Source organism: Oryctolagus cuniculus, chromosome 4 (genome assembly GCF_051225735.1).
Source record: "Oryctolagus cuniculus isolate XC-2025 breed Fujian yellow rabbit chromosome 4, ASM5122573v1, whole genome shotgun sequence".
NCBI classification, from domain to species: Eukaryota; Metazoa; Chordata; class Mammalia; order Lagomorpha; family Leporidae; genus Oryctolagus; species Oryctolagus cuniculus.
Genome location: NC_142870.1, coordinates 70,969,002 through 70,987,198, shown reverse-complemented (window position 1 = coordinate 70,987,198; position 18,197 = coordinate 70,969,002). Strand labels below are relative to the sequence as shown.

The 18,197-nt window shown below is 37.0% G+C and overlaps 1 protein-coding gene across 47 annotated transcripts in view; it reads left to right on the top strand.

The window, feature by feature from the left end:
* ZBTB20 (zinc finger and BTB domain containing 20) overlaps positions 1 to 18,197 on the top strand; it is an 873,240-nt gene that overhangs the window by 185,410 nt on the left and 669,633 nt on the right. For 38 of the 47 annotated variants that reach the window (XR_016233099.1, XR_016233101.1, XR_016233100.1 and 35 more), the window contains exon 2: positions 6,887 to 6,939. The exons of the other annotated variants lie outside the window; for them this stretch is intronic. The gene's annotated coding sequence lies outside the window, so the exon portion shown is untranslated. The remainder of the gene's footprint in view (positions 1 to 6,886; positions 6,940 to 18,197) is intronic. 47 annotated transcript variants of the gene reach the window in all.

Below are 18,197 nucleotides of genomic sequence, written 5' to 3'. Positions count from 1 at the left end.
TGGAGGACCTGTCTCTCTCTCTCTGCCTCTGCCTCTCTGTAACTCTGCCTTTCAAATAATAAACAAATAAGTCTTAAAAAAAAAGTGAACAAGATACTTGCTTCTCCCCAGAAGCTGCCTTAAAAAAAGGAAAGAGATCTTATTTAGACAAGGTCATATTCAAAGTAGAAGTTCTCTCCTCCCTTCAGAGAAAGGTACCTCTTTCTTTGATGGCCTGTTCTTTCCGCTGGGATCTCACTCACAAATATCTTTCATTTAGGTCATTTTCTTTTTGCCACAGTGTCTTGACTATCCATGCCTGCGAAACTCATAGGTTTTTTAGCCAGATCCAAATGCCTTAAGGGCTGATTCTGAGGCCAGAATGCTGTTTAGGGCATTCTATGAATTGGTGAACTCAAGGGGCCTCCATAGCCTTGGCAGCTCATGACAAGAGCCTCGGATGATTACTGACGTCATAAATAAGAGTGTCAGTTGTTAAATCAACAACGGGAGTCACTGTGCACCTGCTCCCCATGTAGGACCTCTGTCTTTAATGTGTTGTACTATGCCAATTAACGGTTAAAACTACTACTCAAGGCCGGCGCCGCGGCTCACTAGGCTAATCCTCCGCCTAGCAGCACCGGCACACTGGGTTCTAGTCCCGGTTGGGGCGCCGGATTCTGTCCCGGTTGCCCCTCTTCCAGGCCAGCTCTCTGCTGTGGCCAGGGAGTGCAGTGGAGGATGGCCCAGGTGCTTGGGCCCTGCACCCCATGGGAGACCAGGAAAAGCACCTGGCTCCTGGCTCCTGCCATCGGATCAGCGCGGTGCGCCGGTCGCAGCACGCTGGCCGCGGCGGCCATTGGAGGATGAACCAACGGCAAAGGAAGACCTTTCTCTCTGTCTCTCTCTCTCACTGTCCACTCTGCCTGTCAAAAAAAAAAAAAAAAAAAAAACTACTACTCAAACAATACTCTATACTTTGTGTATACTAAGTTCATCTTCTTTTATATAAAGATAATTGAAAATGAATCTTGATGAAGAATGGGATGGGAGAGGGAGTGGGAGATGGGATGGTTTGGGTGGAAGGAAGTTATTGGGGGAAAAGCCACTATAGTTCAAAAGTTGTACTTTGGAAATTTATATTTATTAAATAAAATTTGAAAAAAAAATAAATGCATGTATAAAATATGCATGGATTTAAAAATTATTTTGCACCAAATTAAAGTATCAATCATATTTTTGACCTATGCATTTTTTAAAATCTTAAGTAATAAAATTCATAAGTCTTTGTTATGCTTCATCAACTATGTAAGTGCCAAAACAGTCATCTCACCTTGAAATTTAGAAAATTATATATACATAAAAGGATTCTTCAAAAAGCACATTATGAAGAAACATTGACGATTTTCAAAAGTTTTATACTAAAATAAACTAATCTTTAATTCAGTTTCTCAATGAACTTTGGGAAGTATCCTCTTATATTTTCTTAGAGTGATTTCACTGTTTTACTTGTTATATTCAGATATATCACTCATAATTATATTTTGGTGCCTGGTAAGAGGTAGGGGACAGAATTTATTTTTTGCCCTATGATCAGTCAGTTGTCTCCACATTTTGGAAATACTATTGTACTTACTCTGGCCTGTTCTATTGATCTGTTTATTCCAAAGCCAGTATCATACAGGCATTTATATTTCAATTTTGGTCAAAACCCACCATTTTCTCTATCTTTCCTTTGGGGCTGAGACCTAACCCTTAATAATTTTTTGGTTGAAATTTAATTTTAAGTTTTGTTGATCTCTTGGTTGTTTTGAACTTTTACTCATTGGAGCTATTAAAGACAATTTTAGTACGATTCAGTTAAACCAAGATATTTTGAATGTTTGCTATAAACCGATCCCTGTGCTTGTAGTAAGAATACATAAAAGAATTAGATACCTGTGTAGCAGAATCCTTGTGCTAGGAAAACAGGGCTACCTAATGGAGGCAGACACTACTTGAAAAGAAATGCTCTAATAAATAAGAGTGCCAATTGTTAAATCAATAACGGGAGTCACTGGGTTCATGCTCCCGACGCAGGATCTCTGTCCTTAAAAACAACACTACTAGTCGAACAATACCCTATATCTGGTTCGGTTGTGTGAGTGCAACCTGTTGAAATCCCTGCTTAGTATATACTAAGTTGATCTTCAGTATATGAAGGTAATTGAAAATGAAACATGATGAAGGGCGGGATGGGAGAGGGAGTGGGTGAGGGGAGGGCCACGGGAGGGAGGGAGGTTGTGGGGGGAAGCCACAACAATACAAAAGTTGCATTTTATATTCTACTTAAAACTATTGGTTGAACTCTGTAATTAATACACAATTACTCTTAGGTGTTTAATTAATGCTATACCTAGTACTCAAATAGTATTTTACACTTTGTGTTTCTGTGTGGGAACAAAATGTGAAAATCTTTACTTAATATACGCTAAATTGATCTTCTGTATATAAAGATAATTGAAAATTAATCTTTTTTTTTTAAACTTTTATTTAATGCATATAAATTTCCAAAGTACGACTTATGGATTACAATGGCTTCCCCCCATACCGTCCCTCCCACCCACAACCCTCCCCTTTCCCACTCCCTCTCCCCTTCCATTCACATCAAGATTCATTTTCGATTATCTTAATATACAGAAGATAAGCTTAGTATACATTAAGTAGGGATTTCAACAGTTTGCTCCCACACAGAAACATAAAGTGAAAAATAATACATGATTTTTTAAATGATGATGAAATCAGAGCAGACCTATTGTCATGTTTAATCCCAGTGAGAGTCAAGTTGGGAATTGATAATTTTTTTTTTTTTTTTTACAGAGGATCAGTTTAGTATGCATTAAGTAAGGATTTCAACAGTTTGCACCCCCATAGAAACACAAAGTGAAATATATTGTTTGAGTACTCGTTATAGCATTAAATCTCAATGTACAGCACATTAAGGATAGAGATCCTACATGAGGAGTAAGTGCACAGTGACTCCTGTTGTTGACTTTACCAATTGACACTCCTGTCTATGGCATCAGTAGTCTCCCTATGCTCCGGTCATGAGTTTCCAAGGCTATGGAAGCCCTCTGAGTTCTCCGACTCTTATCTTGTTTAGACAAGGTCATAGTCAAAGTGGAGGTTCTCTCCTCCCTTCAGAGAAAGGTACCTCCTTCTTTGAAGACCTGTTCTTTCCACTGGGATCTCACTCGCAGAGATCTTTTGCCAGAGTGTCTTGGCTTTCCATGCCTGAAATACTCTCATGGGCTTTTCAGCCAGATCCGAATGCCTTTAGGGCTGATTCTGAGGCCAGAGTGCTAGTTAGGACATCTGCCATTCTATGAGTCTGCTGAGTATCTCACTTCCCATGTTGGATCACTCTCCCCTTTATTTACTCCATCAGTTAGCGTTAGCAGGTACTAGACTTGTCTATGTGCTCCCTTTGACTCCCAGTCCCTCCACCATGACCAACTGTGAACTGAAACTGATCACCTGGAACAGTGAGATGGCATTGGTACATGCCACCTCGATGGGATTGAATTGGAATCCCCTGGTAGGCTTCCAACTCCACCACTTGGGGCAAGTCAGCCTGAGCATGTCCCAAATTATACATCTCTTCCCTCTCCCATTCCCACCACCATGTTCAACAGGGATCACATTTCAGTTAATTTTCAACACTTAAGATCTTGATGTGAAGGGGAAGGGGAGAGGGAGTGGGAGAGGGGAGTGTTGTGGGTGGGAGGGAAGTTACAGGGGAGAGGAAGCTATTGTAATCCATAAGCTGTACTTCGGAAATTTATGCTCATTAAATAAAAGAAAGAAAGAAAGAAAGAAATGCTCAATGTAGCGTCCTAATATTGAGTGTTTTATTTGTTATGAGTCTTTCCTATTATTTTATAATCTGTGCTTTAAAACTATAGCTGTTTATGTTTTCCTTGCTTTTTAATGTAAGAAAGATTGATTATTTTGTGGCATTGATTTATCAGATTTAGACTGATTCAGGCCCTTGGGAAGAATGGTGGCTTCTTCATATCTATGTAGTCTGTTTACTTCTTCTACTTAACCAACTGATAATTATGTCAGTTGTTTTTCAGTTCTGTAAATGTTCATTAAGATTTTGCAAGGCACAATTCAAGGAACTTTAGGGAAGATAAAAATGACTACTTCTGACAAATGTTTAATCTAGTGGGGAAATCCACAATTTATAAAATAATAATATAATAAAATAAGATTTATTGAGTGCAGTTGTTGTGTGCTTGCATTATACTAAGCAAAGTAATATGCCTTACCTCATTTAATCCTTTTTAACCCAGATAGTCCCTGAGGTTTTTTTTTGTTTTTAAATTTTTACTCACTTCCCACTTCATCCAGGTTTCATCTACTTGTCACCTCCTCTGAGAAACTTCCCTGTCCAAACCTATCTAAAATATTAGTTCATGTAACTCTCAATGCCTTTGCCTAGTTTTGCTTACCTATGACTCATGGCACAAAGTATATGATATTGTAAGTCTAATAATTTATTTACTTGTTTGTTTCCCCTGCCAGAATCAATATTGGCTGAAAAAAAATAAGTAATGAACTGTAGGAGTTTGAGTCACAAAAAGGCAAAGTTGAATTTAATATAATATGTAATATTTTATTTTCAACTTTAAAAACATGTTTTATTTTCACCAAAACTGTCTTTAAAGTTACCTAGGGGCCACTGCTGTGGCTTAGCAGGATGCAGTGCCGGCATCCCATCTGGGCAACAGTTTGAGTCTTAGCTGCTCCACTTCAGATCCAGCTCCCTGCTAATGCTCCTTGGAAAGTGATGGAAGATGGCCCAAGTGCTTGGGCCCCTGCACTGCTGTGAAAGACCGAAAGGAAACTCCTGGTTCCTGGCTTCAGCCTCATCTAACCCCGCTCTTTGTCATTGGTGCAGGGGCCCAAGCCCTTGGTGCCATCTTCCACTGCTTTTCCAGGCGCATTAGCGGGGAGCTGGTTCTGAATTGGAGCATCTGGGACTTGAATCAGCGCCCCTATGAGATGCTGGCACTGCACACAGTGGCTTAACCCACTGTGCCAGGCTCCAAATAAGTAAATATTTAAAAAATAAAATTACCTCACTTTAGATAGAAAATGTTTAGTATTCCTGGGCTTTGTCTTGTCACCCTGAAGAATATACACACACACTTTTATGTCATATATATGTGTCTGTATATATATATATATACACTTTTATTTCAGAATACTTTTAAACTTGCAAAACAAAAATTGTGAAGTAGTACAAAGAGTAGCCATATACCCCACAGCCTGCTTCCCCTGTTAGTATGATATATTTGTAACATATAACTTCTTAAAGCCTCAATTTCTTTATCTGTAAGTGGTGCCAACTCACTTTCTGTTTTATATGTTGGTCAGGTCATTTTTTCATTCTATAAATAATCATTGATTTCTTTGGGTTGCAGGCACCATTCATGGAAATAGATTACATGGTTTAAAAAACAAAAATAAAACAACAAAAAAAGTACTTGCCTGTCTGCTTTTTTCCATCTTAATGGTGGAAGATAGAGAATAAATAAATCCAAAGTTTATAAAATAGCATATAATGGTGTTAGTTTTCTCAGAAATGTCCGTTCCCATCTTATATCTGTAATCCTCACATGTTTTCCTTTCCATTCCTACTCATCCTCTGTTTATCCATCATTAGTGCCCTGGTTATTACAGGACTGTCATCTTCCTATTCTGGATCCCATTTTCTATCAGTAGCCTAAATTCCCATTTGTTTTGTTTTATTGATATGGTTTGCTGTTTTGTTTCTTTGTTTTCCCTCTGTGAAAACATTGTACGTGCATATTAAATATCCAGTCAATTAAAATCCTCAGACTTAAAAATAATGTGAGTCTTTTTGCTGTAGATGCACTGGCTTATAGGATCAGCTTATGTTTATGTATTGCCCTTCCATTAGTAAAACTGCTTTGGAGACTTGAACAGCTAAATCTCTGTGGATATTATTAGTAAATATGACATCAAGGTTATCATTGAGATTTCATAGCAAATTTAGAGAGATCACTTTCTGAGGTCATATAACATCAAACTCAATTTTTTAATGAGAATTATTTCAAATCTTTTTATTATCACCATCACCAAATTGTCTTTAACGGCAACTCAACATCCTGTCTACTGTACAGGAGGTCCTAGTCTCAGCTTTGTTTCTATCATGGCAAATATATTTGGATGCTAAAAACTTAAAAGTGACTCATGCATTTGTTTGGTATCCCTGCCTCTAAATCTAGGTATGCCCCTACTAATGGTTTCTATACACAAGTTCAAACTATACTAAATGTTACTCTCTGTTTCCTTTTTTCTTTCCACTCATTTTGTTTCCTTTGAGTTGTCTAAGACTATACAAGTATGTCCACTCTTTTCTACTATTTTGAGGATAGAGCCTATGTCTTAATATACTTCCTAACTCAATAGTGCTTACCAATGCTATACATCTTAGATCTTAGATCTTTGCAAGGTCTCTGTTAATTAAGAATAAATAATAAAAGGGTTGAAGACTATTTGATATTAATTTTTAAACATGAAAATATGAATGTAAATACCTTTATTAGTATAAATTGGGAAAGTTTCTAATAATATAATAAATACTCTGTTACCCATCCTGATTATAATTGTACACACAGTGGATTAGATTGAACATTTGTGCCATATTTTAATGCCTATTTGCATTGCACATACATACCTGAGTGTTTTAGCTTTTGTTTTTCTTTTTTAAACTACAGATTTAATTGACATATACAATTCAGCTACCTAGCTCTCCTGGACAGTCTTAAAGATAACATAAAGAAGCAAATGTTTCCTTGGCAGATTGGTTATTTTAAGTATTTCTCTTTTACAGCTATACAAAAAAGAAGTGTTAAGAATTATACTGTGAGACTCTGAAGGCTGAAGGTAATGTCCAATGATGTTTACTTGAATTAATTTTATCTTCTTGAAGTGTCTTATGATATTTAAGATCTTCAGTTTACTAACTCAGGTCATTCATTTTTTGCCCTTTAACACATTGAATACCTTTTTCTATATCTGTGAAATAATAATCTGAAAGTATAAGTCAAAAAAGAAGATGCCTTATGTCATCTCAGAATATTTCAGCCTAATTTAGTATTTCTATACACCTTCACCCTTCTCTATGAGAATGTATTTTGTTCCTCCTTTTAAAATTACTTTGAAACTCTTCTGATTTTTATGTTACCCTTTCCTTAAGGATACAGATTGGTTCAAAGCTGAAAACTCACTACCTGTGTCTTCTCAGGGGGAGGTTTACAATGAACTGTAAGAGATAACAATGCATTTGTTGGGGACAACAAAACTGTTCTGATGAGATTTAATGGCTGCTGATAGTCAGAAGTCCAGCACATTAGGCAAGAAGTTTACAATAGAATTGTGTTGCTGCATTGTGTACAAAGAGCTCATAGGGATTGAAGGAGGTTTCTTAGACAAGAAGGGGCTGTAATTACTTTGCTTCTTACATGCATGGTTAGATCTTCCAGCGAGAATAACATGGTGGGGTAATTTATTATAGAAGAGTAAATCACAGATTACATTGGAGGGGGATGGGGTAGTACGATCCAGCCATCAGTTTTGTGAATACGTACACTTAAGCATGTATGATAGCTTGTTTTTAATTTCTTTACACCAGTGCACACCTCAAACATTCCGTTTAGCAGTGGGATATGCAAATTGTTCCAAATGCAGCAGCAGTACTTTCACCTGAATGTCAAAACTGTCAGAGATCTTTAAATCAAAATCTTTATAACTTTTTTTTTAAACCAGTCAGTCCCAAGATTGAGGCACCAAACTCATTGAAAAAACTTGATTCCCATAATTCCAAAAAGCTCCTGTATGTCAACAGGGTAATGTCAAAGTTCTAATTCACCTGCTTTCTAATTTTAACCTTTTAAGGATTTTATTTTATTTGGCTTAATTACGGTATTTTCTACAAATTAATGATAAATGCCTTGATTAATAAAACCAAATGTCAGAGAAAATGACAACTTGATGAAAAATTAATACGCGACAATATTTTAAGGTACAGAGGTACTAAAGATGTACACTTAAACCTCGTATTTCACCAGCTGTCTCTGAAGGTAGATAAGCAGAATTCCTTTCACACCTAAGTTTCCACAGCCGTACGTATAGATGCATGTTAATATAATTTTCAGCAGTTTTCTGCCATTGCATTTGATAGCTGCTATTATATTTTAAAATACATACACAATTTTATCTCTAATATGCCCCGCAATATTATTTTTATCTTAACAAAATAAAGCTAAGGTATATTTTGGGGAGGTTATCGTGATGAAGTTACCAAACTAACAAATCAGTTAGCAATGTGTGTGTGTGTTTCAAGAAATCTCATGGTGTAAAATTTAGTATTGAATATCTGCCAGGTAGATTGTTAACTTGATTATGAACACTTCAACTTTTACATTTAAAAATTTTCACTAAAAACAATAAAAATGCAGAGAGAGCATAGACTTTCAAAGGAAGATACATTTTAAAATGGGAATTTGCTTTGTAAACATACATTTTTTCCCGAGTTATCATTAAAAGACCTGAATTCAAATAAGATGAATAACTTGCTTTTTACTTATAAACTGTTGGTTAGGTCGAAAGACTTAAAAATGAGACATAGGACTTTTATTCTTTTTACTGGAGATCATGAAATCGAAAAATGAAAATATTGTTTCCATTTTCTCAAATATCAGGATTTTTGAATATGAATACTTAAGTATTTGATTAAAAGTTATAAGGAAATAGTACTTAGTAGTATTATAGTCTGTGCTGTTTCCTTATTTTCACATTTCACAGGTAAGACTGCTAAGCAAATTAGAGAAGGCACAATAACCTCTTCTGTGTTGTGCTTCTATTTCATTTGGTTGTTCAGTATAAAAAAAAAACACATAAAATACTGTCAGTGAAATGGACTCACTTTGACCATCTGTTCATATAATGACATGGTGGTTATACCTATCAACTGAAATTTTTGCCAACAAATGTTAGAATCACATTGTTCTGTAATATTCTGGGAATTTTTAGATAAGTGTTTCAGGCATATTGCTCTGCATACTAAGATAAATGGAGGTAAGTATCAGTCAACATCTGAGAACACAATGTATGCCAGTCCCAAGGGAAAATATTCTTCAGCGTAGATTTCCAGTAATATTTAAAATTGGACATGGATTGTGTTGAATCTGTCTTTAGCTGGCTCTAGGTTTTATTGTTTTTGTGTTTTGCCTGGTTCCAGGCATCCAGTCTGTACTGGCAAAGCTGCTTGATGAGAAGAGGCCACCAACATCGCTGCCCTGACTGCTTACATACCTGCCATGAATAATAGCCCTCTCAGCCGGTTAATCACTGCATTGTAACTGCCTCAGTTCCATCATAGCTGATCACTGCCCAGAGAAGTTTAAGTTCCATTGTAACATGAGCTTCTATTATGTCTCAGCACCTGCATTTATTTGTATGCAGAAGCATCCATTCTACTTCTTTCATATACCAGTAAATAAGACATGCCTGTGCCTTTGACAGTTTTTAAATTACATATTACAAAGTGTGTTTTTTCCTCCTGCTTATTCTTCATCCTTTTATCAGTTTACTTATGCATATAAACCAATTAACTTTTTTTCATGAGGTAACAAGATTTTATTAAGGAATTACTAATTACTCCACAATCTACATGTTATAAGTTTTTAGTTGATATTCTAGTGTTTAGTGGAGATTCTCATCTGCTTGGGGTGAGTATTGTAGGAGAACCTCACCTTTTCTTCTAAATTCATATGGAGAAAGTTGAAATGGAAACCCAAAATGATCTCTAAGAGGCTTTTGCTTGGTATTAGATTATTTGGTCCTACAAATGAGGACAGTGGTTTCAGCTTTGCACAGAACCTTTAGTTTCAGGGAGTTCAGTTATTATATTTTAAATTTGATGCTTGAATTAATACACATAACAATCTGCCAATACTCTTTAAAAAATCTAAATCCTAAGGAGAATTAGTGTTAGATGATCTCACATCCAACAGAGGAAAAAAACCCTGAAAATACGTATGTTTTATAATGGACTTAAAATATATAAATTCCAAGTTTCAATATGTATAATTAGACCATATCATCTTTCTAAATGAGTTTTTAGCACCTTAGGAAACTACATTCGCTTTTTTTTTTTTTAATTACTTTTTTTTAACTTTTATTTAATGAATATAAATTTCCAAAGTACGATTTATGGATTACAATGGCTTCCCCCACATACCGTCCCTCCCACCCACTACCCTCCCCTTTCCCACTCCCTCTCCCCTTCCATTCACATCAAGATTCATTTTCGATTATCTTAATATACAGAAGATCAGCTTAGTATACATTAAGTAAGGATTTCAACAGTTTGCTCCCACACAGAAACATAAAGTGAAAAATAATAGATGATTTTTTTTTAAATGATGATGAAATCAGATCAGACCTATTGTCATGTTTAATCCCAGTGAGAGTCAAGTTGGGAGTTGATAATTTTTTTTTTTTTTTTACAGAGGATCAGTTTGGTATACATTAAGTAAAGATTTCAACAGTTTGCACCCCCATAGAAACACAAAGTGAAATATATTGTTTGAGTACTCGTTATAGCATTAAATCTCAATGTACAGCACATTAAGGATAGAGATCCTACATGAGGAGTAAGTGCACAGTGACTCCTGTTGTTGACTTTACCAATTGACACTCCTGTCTATGGCATCAGTAGTCTCCCTATGCTCCGGTCATGAGTTTCCAAGGCTATGGAAGCCCTCTGAGTTCTCTGACTCTTATCTTGTTTAGACAAGGTCATAGTCAAAGTGGAGGTTCTCTCCTCCCTTCAGAGAAAGGTACCTCCTTCTTTGAAGACCTGTTCTTTCCACTGGGATCTCACTCGCAGAGATCTTTTGCCAGAGTGTCTTGGCTTTCCATGCCTGAAATACTCTCATGGGCTTTTCAGCCAGATCCGAATGCCTTTAGGGCTGATTCTGAGGCCAGAGTGCTATTTAGGACATCTGCCATTCTATGAGTCTGCTGAGTATCTCACTTCCCATGTTGGATCACTCTCCCCTTTATATATTCCATCGGTTAGTGTTAGCAGGTACTAGACTTGTTTATGTGCTCCCTTTGACTCTTAGTCCTTTCATTATGATCAATTGTGAACTGAAATTGATCACTTGGAATAGTGAGATGGCATTGGTACATGCCACCCTGATGGGATTGAATTGGAATCCCCTGGTATGTTTTTAACTCTACCATTTGGGGCAAGTCAGCTTGAGCATGTCCCAAATTATACATCTCTTCCCTCTCTTATTCCCACTCTTATGTTTAACAGGGATCACATTTCAGTTAATTTTTAACACTTAAGAATAACTGTGTATTAATTACAGAATTAAACCAGTCATATTAAGTAGAACAGACAAAAAAACTACTAAGAGGGATAATGATATGTTCTCCCTGATTGGTGACAACTGACTGAACACCAAAAAGGAAACCTCCTGAAGTGAAATGGACACTATGGGAAACGGTGACTTGATCAGCATAGCCCTGACTGTTAATGAACAACTTAATACATTCGCTTTTTTAAGACTATATTTTATTCTATAATCTCAAGTTATTGAGACCTTTCTGGCTTGAAGAGATTATTGCAGCTTCTAACTATCTAATGCATAATTTGAGTAACAGTAAAATAATCTGTTTTTGAAAATAGGAATTATATACCTTATTTGTTTCCTTTGGGAACCCGTGTTTATTAACTGAATGAAACATGCTCATGAAACATGTTGTTAAATAGAGCAATCAAACGATCAAGAAAAAGCATGAACATTGTCTAAAAATATGTAGGGGATTTGTGATTCTTAGACAAATGTTGCATTTATTCTTCCTTGATGTCTACTGTTCCCCCAAATACCCAGATCTCTGTTTTACATTCATTAGTGATTGTAAGATGTTTTTTATTCCTCTAATGATGTTGAAAGTAAATTAACATGCTTTCTTTTTGAGAATTTGATTATTTCTTATAGTTCTGCTCAATGTATCTTTGAAATACTCCCTCATCCTATCCACAACTAATTAGTGACTTTCAGAATCAGAAAAAAATCTTAGTTGTGTAGTAGCTTTATATTTACCAGTGATCAAGGAAGTGTTACTAATACACTTGTCAGTATTAAAAAGAATTAAGTAAATAAAGGTCCAGATGGTCGAGCCCAGGACCTATCAAGAGCCCAGTATGTGTGGGCTGGCCCAACAGAATGACAGAAGCATTTACTAGGCTAACTAGAATCAGAATTAAGCTCTCAGTCTTATGGAAAAGAATTTTTTAAAATGTATTTCATACTTGATTGTCATTTAAGTGTGCAGATCTCATTTGTTGTACTAGTAAGGACTGAGAAAGTGTATTTCCTATGCATCAAGAGTCAAGAGGTTTCACAGGTACCAAGAAAATCTCTGTAACTGATATAGTGGCATCAAAGTAAAGCAATTGCCATGTAAGCTTTTTTGCTGGTTCAGAGAGGATTCCTGCTTTTTTCTCTTAAACAGATCTATATTTTTACTGTTACAACATAGTTGGCAAACTTCTTGTAATTGAATATTTGTCTCATCCAAAAGACTGCTTGACTTACAATAATAAGGTATCTGATTATGTAATATTTGCTACCATGTGAAGCTAGTCAAAGAACTAGTTAGTACTTATTTACTGTTTTGTGATAATGAGCATATAATAACTGTTGTTGTAATAAGATTAATCTAAATTGGAGAAATTCTAGAACAAATTCTCTTTTGTATAACTCTCTTCATGAGTATACATGTGTAAGTATTTTGTTTGCCATTCTACTTTCTGTTGTTTTCACTTTTCATGCATTTTAATTTATTTTATCTTGTAACAACGCACTTCTGTAAACATTTTTTAAGTCTTCTTGGTATCTGGTATAGATAGAATGGATCCATGAATAGGTGGTTAGGTAAATATATTAGCTTGTAGTTTTTAAAAAAATTTTTCTCTCCACAGTAACACAAATAATGCTAAAGGAGATGGGCTAATTGTAGCCACCCACACCTTCCTTCCCTGCATCACTTCTTTCCATTCTCCAGCAAATAGGTATTGAATGTAACCTTGTGCCAGGAACTTTGAAACCTTGGATGTAACTGTTAAAAACAGGAGACATAGTTCTTACTCTTATGGAGCTTGTAGACTAATAGATGCATTTTTTTTTAAAGACTTATTTATTTATTTGAAAGTCAGAGTTACACAGAGAGAGAAGGAGAGGTGGAAGGAGAAAGGTCTTCCATCCGCTGATTCACTCCCCAATTGGATGCAGTGGCCGGAGCTGCGCCGATCTGAAGCCAGGAGCTAGGGGAATTTTCCATGTCTCCCAAGCGGGTGCAGGGGCCCAAGCACTTGGGCCATTTGCTACTGCTTTCCCAGGCCACAGCAGAGAGCTGGACTGGAAGTGGAACTGCTGGGACTAGAACTGGCGCTCATTTGCATGTCGGTGCCACAGGCAGAGGATTAACCTACTGTGCCACAGCACCAGCCCCATAAATGTATCTTAAACATGTAAATAAATATCCCAAACATAGAGTTGCTGACCTTCTTAATTCTTGCTTGAGTAAGAGAATTTGTTCTAAGTAGAGGAATTATCTTCGAAGGCAGCTTTCTTAATAGTGGATTACTCTATATTTAAGAACTGTGGAGAGGCCAAATTATCTCAGTTTATGTTGTAAGGGGAAGGCAGCTTTGGAATGAAGACATATGAAGTAATATTTGTTTCCAAGGTGAGTCATAAAGAAAACAGCTTTGTGGGACCAGTGACGTGGTGCAGTGGGTTAATCCTCTGCCTGTGGCACCAACATCCCATATGGGTGCCGGTTCTAGTCCCAGCTTCTCCTCTTCCAATCCAGCTCTCTTTGTGGCCTGGGGAAGCAGTAGAAGATGGCCCAAGTTGGCTGGCGCCGCGGCTCAATAGGCTAATCCTCCACCTGCGGCGCTGGCACACTGGGTTCTAGTCCCGGTCAGGGCACTGGATTCTGTCCCAGTTGCTCCTCTTCCAGTCCAGCTCTCTGCCGTGGCCCGGGAGTACAGTGGAGGAGGGCCCAAGTGCTTGGGCCCTGCACCGGCATGGGAGACCAGGAGGAAGCACCTGGCTCCTGGCTTCGGATCAGCACAGTGCCTAGGCCGCAATGGCCAATGGGGGGTGAACCAACGGAAAAGGAAGACCGTTCTCTCTGTCTCTCTCTCTCTCTCACTGTCCACTCTGCCTGTTAAAAAAAAAAAAAAGATGTCCCAAGTCTTTGGGCCCCTGCACTCGCATGCGAGACCCAGAAGAAATACTTGGATCCTGGCTTCGTATCAGCATAGCTCCAGCCATTGTGGCCATTTAGGGAGTGAATCAATGAAAGGAAGACCTTTCTCTCTGTCTCTGCCTCTCACTCTGTAACTCTACCTGTCAAATAAATAAATAAATAAAATCTTTAAAAAAAACAGCTTTGTAAACCTAGCCTACTTTGTATGATATAAATGACCCATAGATATTTTTGAATCTCAGATGAAATGTCATGGGGATTGCTAGTATTTTTATTTAAATTGCAGAAAATCATCTCTCCTAATTATTTTTTAGTAATAAAGTATGAGTTGTAGGAATGGTAAGTGAGAGCAGGTGATGGAAATGACTATTTAGTTCCTTTCATTGGGAATAGTTCTGTCTGCTGGTCAGATTGTTCGTTCTGCTGTCTTTTGGATGTGTGTTCTGTTTGGTCTTCCAGTCTGTATGCTCATTCAAAGGCATTCCAAGTCATTATGCTGGACTTCAGCCTTCGTCAGTAAAAAGCCCATTGCCTTCATCAGCTGTCCACTTGGACATACATTCCTTTTACTCAAAAATATTTTATGTGCATTCAGTGTATATTAGATGGATTTGTCAGATTACTCACAGATAATCAGTTTTATAAAGTAATAATTTGAGCTATGACCTCTTAAACTATGAATTATAAAGTATGACCATTTGGTCCTTGTTTTGACACAACTGCCATTAATTATACTTTTTAAAGGACATTTCATTTCTGTTAGGATTTATGTTGTGAAAACATTTAAGTATTTTCCCTTTAACTTTCAGAAGTAAGTGCTGAAATGTAAGTGCATATATATCTTTAACTCTTTATATTTATATTTATATTTAAAGTTAATATCTTTAAATTTAAGTGCATACATATCTTTAACATGTAAATATGATATGTACATTTAAACATAACAAATAGATGGCATACATATGCATGCTATTTTCAAATGCATTTATGCACATGAATATTACTGCATTAAGACTGATTATCTATAGAGATTTTTATATTCTTATCTGTGATTTAACACTAAGAGCATGTTTATTTTATGTAATTCTGGTATTGGTATGAGATCAACTTTTTAAACACGTTTACCAAAGTTAAAGAGGCTTTATGACCATTTGAACCGAGGTTTCCCCTCTTCTTTTTCTTGAGCATAGAGACAAAAGTAGGTACCAAAGAAAGTCCAATGTTTGAAAGTTCAGAAGACCATTTGAAGTAGCATGGTGTGGGAGAATGTAAACAACTCAAGTGGTTTTTGCAAATATACACAGCTAAAGGTCCTGCAAGGGAAAGAATATAGCAGAAAGGTCAGTTTAGGTAAGCTCAGAAAGACATCCAGATGTGTCAGCACTCTGCTGATATCATCAGTATTTGAGATGGAGGAATTTAGTGTGTATTTTATTGGATAAAAAGAAGATACACTTATAGCTGAAAATAACTCACAGTACATAGTTTTCTGTTGCTATTTAATAAAAAGCTAATAATATTTAGATGATTTCTGCACTTCTAAAACAGTTTTTCTCATTTTTTTTGCAAAACTGTATTCTTTGTTGCTAAAGTCACAGAATTAAATCTAAAATATTTGGAAAGATAAATACTTTAAAACATCTGGATAATTTTCTTAAAGGTACATAACCACCCCCTTTTCAGTCATTTCCAAAGTGGTTAGCTTTTTTTGCTCAAAATTTTCTCTAGGAATGGTGTGTCATTTTCTAGCATGATATGTTTCATAACAAAACATTAATAATTTGGGTAACAATACTGAAAGTGATGAATTCTTAAGGAAAGGGACTCTTCTCAGATAGAATGAAGAGTATAGCTCATATTATTTTCCTTTATGAAAAATATTTGCCTTATATATTTGAGTGTATTATAAAATACATTCCACTTCATAGGATTAATTTTAGTTTTAGATTTGGAATTACCTAGTTAACCCTAGAGCTTGAAGTGATTAATGTCTTTAAATCACTGACATAAATTTGGAGGTTCTTGATATTTATTTGTGATCTATTCCTTATTCAACATGTTTTATATTCTCCATACTGGAAATAGTATTGTATTCCTCATTCAACATGTATGTTTTATATTCTCCATACTGGAAATAGTATTGTATTCATAGTTAAAACTGTCTTTCAGTCTAGGATTAACTACTTAGTGTGAATTGGGGCCAGTTACTCTACTTCTTAGAGTCTAAGTATACTCACCAATACAGGAAAATGGAAATAGAGCTATCTCTTGAGGTTATAGTTAGGATTGTGATGTCATTTTATTATTATTGCTATTATTTTATTTATTTGAGAGGCAGAAAGAGAAAGAGAGATGAGAGATAAGAGAAAGTTTGCAACTACTGCTCTAGTCCCCAAAAGCCAATAATATCCAGGGCATAGCCAGGCAGTTAGGAACATTAAAGATCCTTTTTTTGTAGATATTAACATAAATTACTCATATATATGGTTACACCGCTGTGCTATAGTACACAAAAATGCATTTTTCCTTTCCAACCTGATTTTTGTATCCGATAACCAATTTTTTTTTGGTCTTCCCCTCCTGGTACCCTTCCCAGCCTCTGACAAACCCTATTCTACTCTTTTTGTTTGTTTGTTTAAAAGATGTATTTATTTATTTGAAAAGCAGAGTGACTGGCACCAGGGCTCACTGGGCTAATCCTCCGCCTGCGGTGCCGGCACTCCGGGTTCTAGTCCCAGTCAGGGCGCCAGATTCTGTCCCGGTTGCTCCTCTTCCAGTTCAGCTCTCTGCTGTGGCCTGGGAGGGCAGTGGAGGATGGCCCAAGTGCTTGGGCCCTGCACTCACATGGGAAACCTGGGGGAAGCACCTGGCTCCTGGCTTCAGATAGGCCGTGGCGGCCATTTGGGGGATGAACCAATGGAAGGAAGACCTTTCTCTCTCTCTCTCTAAAGAAAAAGAAAAAAAAAAAAAAGCAGAGTTACAGAGAGGCAGAGACAGAGAGGGAGAGAGAGAGAGAGAGAAAGAGAGAGAGAGAGATCGATCTTCCATCCCTTGGTTCATTCCCTAAATGCTATAATGACCAGGGCTGGGGCCAGGCTGAAGCCAAGAGGCAAAAGCTTCATCCAGATCTCCCAAATGGGTTCAGGGGCCCAAGTACTCAGACCATCTTCTGCAGCTTCTTAAGGTGCCTTAGCAGGGAGCTGGACTGGAAGTGGAACAGCCAGGACAAGAACTGGTGCCTATATAGGATACTGACATCACAGGTGGCAACTTTGTCTAATGTGCTACAGTGCCAGTCCCATTCTATTCTACTCTTTATTTCCATGAAATTAATTTGTTTGGTTTACAAATATTTGAACATGTGATACTTGTCTTTCAGTGCTAAATTAGAATAGTGATAATCATATACCCAGAAGTAGAATTGCTATGTCACATTTATAGTGGTTTTTTTTTTTTAGATCACACTATTTTCCATAATAGCTGTTCTAATATTTTTAAAGATTTTATTTATTTTATTTGAGAGGTAGAGTTACAGACAATGAGAGGGAGAGAAAGGTCTTCCATCCACTGGTTCACTCTCCACATGGTCGCAGTGGCTGGAGCTGTGCCAATCCGAAGCCAGGAACCATGCGCCTCCTCCTGGTCTTCCATGTGGGTGCAGGGGCCCAAGAACTTGGGCCATCTTCTACTGCTCTCCCAGGCAATAGCAGAGAGCTGGATTGGAAGTGGAGCAACCAGGACTAGAACCGGTGTCCATATGAGATGCCAGCACTGCAGGCAGAGGATTAACCTACTGCGCCACGGCGCCGGCCCCTGGCTGTACTAATTTACAATTCCACCAGCAT